At 37.9% G+C, this 7,457-nt stretch overlaps 1 pseudogene; it reads right to left on the bottom strand.

Moving 5' to 3' along the window:
* Nucleotides 1-4,026: 4,026 nt before the first annotated feature.
* On the bottom strand, nt 4,027-5,687 carry LOC139362257 (translation machinery-associated protein 16 pseudogene; annotated as a pseudogene).
* Between the last annotated feature and the right edge of the window lie 1,770 nt (nt 5,688-7,457).

The following is a 7,457-nucleotide window of genomic DNA, read 5'->3' as shown; positions in this document are numbered from 1 at the left end:
TGCAAATCAAAACTACAATGAGATGTTATCTAATCTCAGTTAAAATGGCTTTTATCCAAAAGACAGGCAATAACAAAGCTGGTGAGAATGCAGAGAAGAGGGAATCCTCATACACTTTTGGTGGGAATGTAAATTAGTAGAACCACTACAGAAAACAGTTTGGAGGTTTCTAAAAAAACTAAAAATAGAGCTATCACATGGTCCACCAATTCCACACCTAGTTATATACCCAAAAGAAAGAAAATCAGTATATCAAAGAGGTATCTGCACTCCCACATTTATTGCAGCACTGTTCACAATAGCCAAGATCTGGAAGCAACCTAAGTGTCCATCAATAGATGAATGGATAAAGAAAATGTGGTACATGTATACAATGGAACACTACTCAGCCATAAAGAAGAATGAGATCTAGTCATTTGACAACATGAGTGGAAATGGAGGTCATTATGTTAAGTGAAATAACCTAGGCATAGAAAGATAAACATATTATCACTTATTTGTGGGAGCTAAAAATTAAACAATTAAATTCATGGAGTTTGAGAGTAGAAGGATGGTTACAGAGGCTGGGAAGGGTAGTGGGGACGGTGGGGAGGAAGTGAGGATGGTCAGTGTGTCCAAAAAAGAAGTTAGAAGGATGAATAAGACCTAGTATTTGCTAGCAATACAGGGTGACTATGGTAAAAAAATTTAATTGTACATTTTAAAATAGCTAAGAGTATAACTGGATTGTTCATAACACAAAAGATAAATGCTTGAGGTGATGGATACACCTTTTACCCTGCTGTGATTATTACGGAATGCATGGTTGTATCAAAATATCTTGTGTAACTCAAATATATACACTTACTACGTAACGACAAAAATTAAAAATAGAAACATTTTTAAAATGTGGTACAGTGCGGAAACTCAATAAACATGAAAAATTTTAGCTGGTAAAACAGCAGTAAGGTTGGATTGCTTTCACATATTGTTGGTGGCAGTCTAAATTTTTATAACCATTTTAGAAAGCAATTTGGCAACAAGGTAAAAGTCTTTATATTCTTTAAATCAGTAACTGTAGTGCAGAACAAGCTAAACTATATTCTCAGGAAATAAATTATAAATTATGATTAACTCAATTAATATAGCATCCATTAAAATTATAATTTTAAGATTGTAGAAATAAAGTTATAAGTAGAAAATCATGAATATTAAATTACGTATACAAGGGCATTGATACTAGGTAAAATTGGTTTGTTCATTTGAAATATGATATATAAAATGTACAAAAATGTTAGTAGTATTTTGAAAGAGTGATTATAGCTGAGTATTTTTGCAATTATTCAAATTTTGTTATAGCTTATATGTGGTTTTTATTATTTTATTTTAAGAAAAGTGCTCCTGGTTCCAGCTAAATGGACCTGTGTCATTGGTTTTCTTTCCCCTTTGCCTTTTCACTTGATAACTCTCAGGTTTTCTAACTTGTCTTTTTATTTTCTCCAGGATTAATTTATCTAAACTATGTTAAGTTACCAAGGACAGTGCATTATTAAGTTTCTGCTGCAATAATGCTGCTGATCAGATCACTCTGATCTCAGTGGTCTACAGTGAAGAACATTAATTTTTGGAGTGGGGGCTCCAAGTTCTGCAGACCAATTAGGGCAACTCTGATTGAGGACGCAGGTTGCCAGGGCTTGACTCTGGGGTCTAGGCTGCAGGTGTGACCCGTTCGTCTCATCTGGGGGCTAAAGCTCCCTGGAGATAGCTACTGAGGCATGCTCTTCTCATATACCTTTGCTAAATTTTTTTTTTTTTTTTTTTTTTTTTTTTTTTTTGAGATGGAGTCTCGCTCTGTCGCCCAGGCTGGAGTGCAGTGGCCAGATCTCAGCTCACTGCAAGCTCTGCCTCCCGGGTTCATGCCATTCTCCTGGCTCAGCCTCCCGAGTAGCTGGGACTACAGGCCCCGCCACCTCGCCCGGCTAATTTTTTTGTATTTTTTAGTAGAGACGGGGTTTCACCGTGTTAGCCAGGATGGTCTCGATCTCCTGACCTCGTGATCCGCCCGTCTCGGCCTCCCAAAGTGGTGGGATTACAGGCTTGAGCCACCGCGCCCGGCCAACTTTGCTAAATTTCTATTGGTTAAATGAAGTTATGGGACTAAAGCCAACATCAATGGAAAGGAGAAATATATCTCACCCACTCTATGTTTCTACAAAGTCACATGGCAGAGGGATGGAGAAAACAGTTAACAGTAATACGGTCTACCACAAGTAGGTTAACTCTCATCTGTATATTTCAGAATCTCCATGTATAAGCAAAAGATGTTTGGTTATATAATCCCATCAGCGAGTTATTTAACCTAAGCCTCAATTTCCTCCTTAAGTAGGGATGATGATAGCATCTGTTTATGGAATGCAATGGGATTAAATTAGATAATGCTTGCAAAACACTCAACATAATGTTCAACATGCTATCTGTTATTAATCTTCAAGTCTTATGCAGCTGTGTGAGACATCTATGATATTTCACGGTCTACAATAAACTCTAGTATAGAGACACAGGGAGAAGATAAGAAAAATCTCTCTCCACTTTACTTCACATTCTCTTTGAGGCCTCCAAAGGCTAATGGAGATTCCATTTCAGGTCTCTATGTCATCTGGAGTACACCTTGAGGGCTCATGTATAAACTCTGAGGCCTCATCCTTGGTTTTCAGGACTCTGCACTTATTAGAGATGGTTTTAAGATGACTTGAGTAATGAGTTTGCTCTGTGCAAGAACTGAGAATCTAATTCAAGTTAAGTAAGATTTACAATCTTTACTTAGGTTCCAAGTAAATCTAACTACCTCTAAGAAGCTGCAGTCGCCAAAGGGATTCAGAATAGCGTCTGAGAATTAAGTACCCCTGGGCCACCCAGATCTCATGCCCTGGGAGGCAGGATATCCTGGCCCATCAAACTGACAAAGTAGTCAGCCATGGGATGGTCACTCCTTTGTTATGTTCAGATTTTTTTCTTCTCTATTCACCTGATATTACCTAAAGATAGCATAGTCATCAACATATAAGCCCTATAAAGATTAATACTAGAAAAAATTAAAATATCACATTTAAAATTTCTAAAAGATTATAAATATATTATTTTAATGCATGCCCTTCATTTTAGCAGAAGTATTGAGGTAATTTTTCTATTCTGCTTATCTTTTTGTGGAAATGCTGTGAAGATAAATTGATAAAAATATTAAGTATTTTATTATTAGATATCACGTGTTATTTTGCTTTAAGGAGACCAGTCTCAACTTCTGATTTCCCATAAAATTAGTTATGGGAAATGTATTAGGTAGCATTGCTTCTTCTATGTATGGCATTTGTTAGAAACTGGTAGCATAAATCTTAAGAAGAAGGAAAAAGAGAGAGAAAGAATTTAAAAAAGAGACAGAGAGAAAGAGAGGGAGGAAAGAAGGTAGGAAGAGAAAAGATGAGGGAAAGGCAGGAAATAACTTGCCAAAAGGAAGCATGCTTGAAACTAATATAGCAAGGACATTAGACTTTGCATTATTTTGATTTTAGTTATCACCTTTTCTAGTTTGCTCTATATTTTTATATATTCAATTTTAAACATCCATCAAATTCCATTTACCTGCATCATCAAAGAATTTTAAAAACCATACTTTATCATTGATCTAGTTCGCCTTTTGTTCAGTTGAAACTCTGGTTTAAACTCATTGAAGAGTCTTTGAAAATATGAAATCATCTGTTTATTTATCACCTTTAACTAAGGAAATATCCATTACCATGTTTCCAGTTGACAAGAATAATGTCTTGGTCATTTAGCGATTTATTATTTTTTAAATACTTTTCAGGTAACTTGTGCAGAGTAGGGTAGAAAAAGTCATGTAATTGAATCAAGTGTCTCGCTCTGTGATTCAGGTACGGGCCTAAAACTCCCCCGGGGCTCTCATCAACATTGCGTTTCACGGGACGCCACACTAAGCCACGTGCACGGACACGCTCCATTTTCTTTTTTTTTTTTTTTTTTTGAAATTGCAGAAATAAATTTTATTTTTAATTTTCAGAAGTAAAAAAAGTAGTTATAATACTTTAACTGTTAACAAGGCTTAGTTGATATCTGGTTAACCTAATACAGCATTAATGTTTTTATTCTTCTCTTGAAAATACTCAAATACACTTGCATTGTTCTCTTTTAAAAACATACCAAGGATACTTGCGTTTAACAAGTTTTTTGAGGAAGAAAATTGTACAACATTCATGTTTTTCATGACACTGAAAATACTGAATTATATGTCAACTTATCTCTAAGAAAAAGTAGCATAATTAAAATCACTGGTTCTCTAATCTTTAATTCTCTCTCCACAAATAAAACCTATCACTTTTCACAATAAAAAAGCAAAAAATAATATACAATTAAAAGGAGGTAAACTGAAACTCTTTATCCCCTTTGTCAAAAGATAAATTAATTGTGGGAGATCAACACAACAATCATCACTGATTTTTTTTTCTTTTACCATTTTACTCTGGTTCAAAAGATAAATAATAATCTATAATCCGGCAGTGTATACAAACTTCTTATCACATTTTCCCTTATTTTGTAAAAAAGGAAAATAGGTTTAATGTTTAAAAGAAGCATTAGTGTGATATTATTACTGAAAGGCAATTTTGCTATTATCACAACTCAAAAAGTACCCACAGGAATCTTTTAGGAAACAGGTTACTGTCCATTTCACAAAACATAAAAGTAGGTGGTCATAAATACACAAGAAAAACAAAACATTTTTTGTCCTTAGTTATATTGCTCCCTCCCGGCCCGAAATTCAGATGAAAAAGATTAAACAACTTCTGCAGATCACATCTATCTATTTTAACAACTTAATGTAAATGAAAAGCAGTCTTCATTTTAAAATAAATATCGTAACACCATTTTTGAAACTGCAAATGAAACTCTCATTATATAAGAGAATGTCAGTATCAAAATCTTGTATCTTGACAATTAGGTACCATAATCAATGAATATAATTTGAAGCTCTCAAATTATTTATTTTCAAGTGAAGACAATTAGGCCACTGCAGTCATTTCCTCATCTGAATCACTTGATTCATCGTTTAGTTCCAATTCCCCTAAATCTTGGTCTACAGTTATAATAGTTTTCCTCTTGCACTTCTTGGGAATTGCATCATTAGCGCCAATTTTTCTCATTTTAATGTTCGGTAATTTCTTCAGATCAAAGTCCCATTCCCTGAACATTTTCAGAGTACTTGCATTTAGGATGTCAGGAATCTCAAGGCCATATCCTTCATACTGCTGTCGCTCCCGCTCCATGGTCTGCTTGATGACGGTCTCCCGGGAACAGTGCCGCCTCCCCTGCCTGTCCCTGATACTGTTATGTAACTCAGTCTGCTCCAGCTCACTGCTGAATCGATTCAAGTACCTTTCAATTAGTTGACAAGCATCTTTCTTTGAATATCTGTTCTTTTGGGGATCAAGATGGTTTTGAAACCATTGCAGTTTTTCACCAATAAGGTTGAGACGCAAGGCCTTTTCATTCTTCAATTTTTCCTTTTTTCCTTGTTTGTGGGCCTCTCTCGTAATTTGAGCTGCTTTTCTACTATATGGATGGATGACTTTTTTTTCCCGTCCTGCACTTTTTCCCTTTGGTGCTTTAGGCATGGTGACGTCCTCGTGGCCACGGAGCAGCTCCGTGTCCATTTTCTTCTTCGATTCCAGTGACACGGTGCGGTTCTCCTGCCTTCTGTTCTTCTTCGATTCCAGTGACACGGTGCGGTTCTCCTGCCTTCTGTCAGGCTAGGTTCTCCGTGGAGTGCTGGCCTGAGTGACTACCGGAAAGAAGCACTCCCCGAAAAATGCCTTTGTCTCCTTCAGGGATTCCTCCTCGTTACTCGGGGCGGCCCCCTTGCATCTTCCCTGGAAAGATCCTGCCGGTCAGTAACCAGGCCTTTATCTGTTGCCGTCCATTCTCCTCCCCACTCACCTCAATTCTGATGTGCCTTTTTCTCTTACCCACATCTTTACCTTCTCTCCAGCCAACAATATTTTATACCTCTCTGAGTTCTTTCCTAGTGTATTAAAAACACTGAACTTCCCTCACGTGCACAAAATAAACAAAACCCTATTTGCTCTCAGCAGCAACGATTCCTCATTACAAGAAATGTCTGAGTTCCACGAGACATGAGCTTCTCCTGAATCTTCTGACCTCCCTCATGCAATCACCTGCCTCCTCTAAAAACCTCCCTGACTTTAAAACTATGCACCCCCACACAAGTTTCCAAAGAAGCTTTCTTAAATTCAAAGTATTTTTCTCCTTGTTTTATAAAACATCCTCCCAGGTTATGTGACTTTAACATCATTAACTAACTTCCCTGTGCCTTGCTAGGTTTCCTCACATAAAGATAAATAATACCTTCCACATAAAGTAACAGTGAGGATTAAATAAAATAGTGTGTGAAAGGTGCTCAGTACGACTCCAGATTCTAAGGAAAAGATCAAGGAAAGATGGCTACTGTTGGCTTTCATTGTTCATACTTCACAGGCCATAGGCTTCAAAACCAATGCTATCTTATTTGATATTTTAATTATTTGCTGTTTTTGGTCATCTTCTTTTTTCGGTCATCTTTGGTCATCGTTGGACCCTCCCAAAGGTGACAGTCCTCCCACGTGCCAGTGCTCGAGTCCTACCCCAAAATAAGTTGGCTTTCTCTGAGGCTTAACACTTCCCAGTCCAGAGATATAATTCAGCAAACTACTCAAACTTGAAAATAACTTTAAAATCCCACCCTAGTTCAAGCTGCCACCATTTCTCATCTGGTGTCCCAAAGCTTCCTGACTCATCTCCCCACATCACGCTGCTGCAGCACATCCAAACCCACTCCTACACGCTGCGCTGCTGGAAACCGCCACTGTGCACGGAAAGGTCCAAATCCCAACTCCCTAACTTCACCTTCCTGATTTCACATGCCCTGTCCTCTGCTCACCTCTCCACTGTCCCTTCAGCCACGGTTACTGTGTCTTGATCTTCTCTTGCCTCACAGTTTCTCTCATCCCCTGCCAATTACCTTTTGCCCTTTTGAACCTTCTTTTTTAGGATAATTCATAGAATAAAATGTAAACTCTAACAGGATGTTTTTCCTCTCAACTTTCCTTCCTCCCTTCCTACTTCCTCAGCCTATCTGACCACAGGTAACATTCAAAGTGCAGCTCAATGGCCGGGCATGGTGGCTCACACCTGTAATCCCAGCACTTTGGGAGGCTCAGGCTGGTGGATCACCTGAGGTCAGGAGTTCAAGACCAGCCTGGCCAACATGGTGAAACCCCATCTCTACTAAAAATACAAAAAAAAAAAAAAAAGCTGGGTGTGATGGTGGATGCATGTAATCTCAGCTACGCAGGAGGCTGAGGCAGAGAATTGCTTGAACCCGGGAGGTAGAGGCTGAAGTGAGCCGAGATCAC

This window comes from Macaca nemestrina, chromosome 3 (assembly GCF_043159975.1).
Source record: "Macaca nemestrina isolate mMacNem1 chromosome 3, mMacNem.hap1, whole genome shotgun sequence".
Classification (NCBI taxonomy): domain Eukaryota; kingdom Metazoa; phylum Chordata; class Mammalia; order Primates; family Cercopithecidae; genus Macaca; species Macaca nemestrina.
This window is presented reverse-complemented; position numbering and strand designations above follow the sequence as displayed.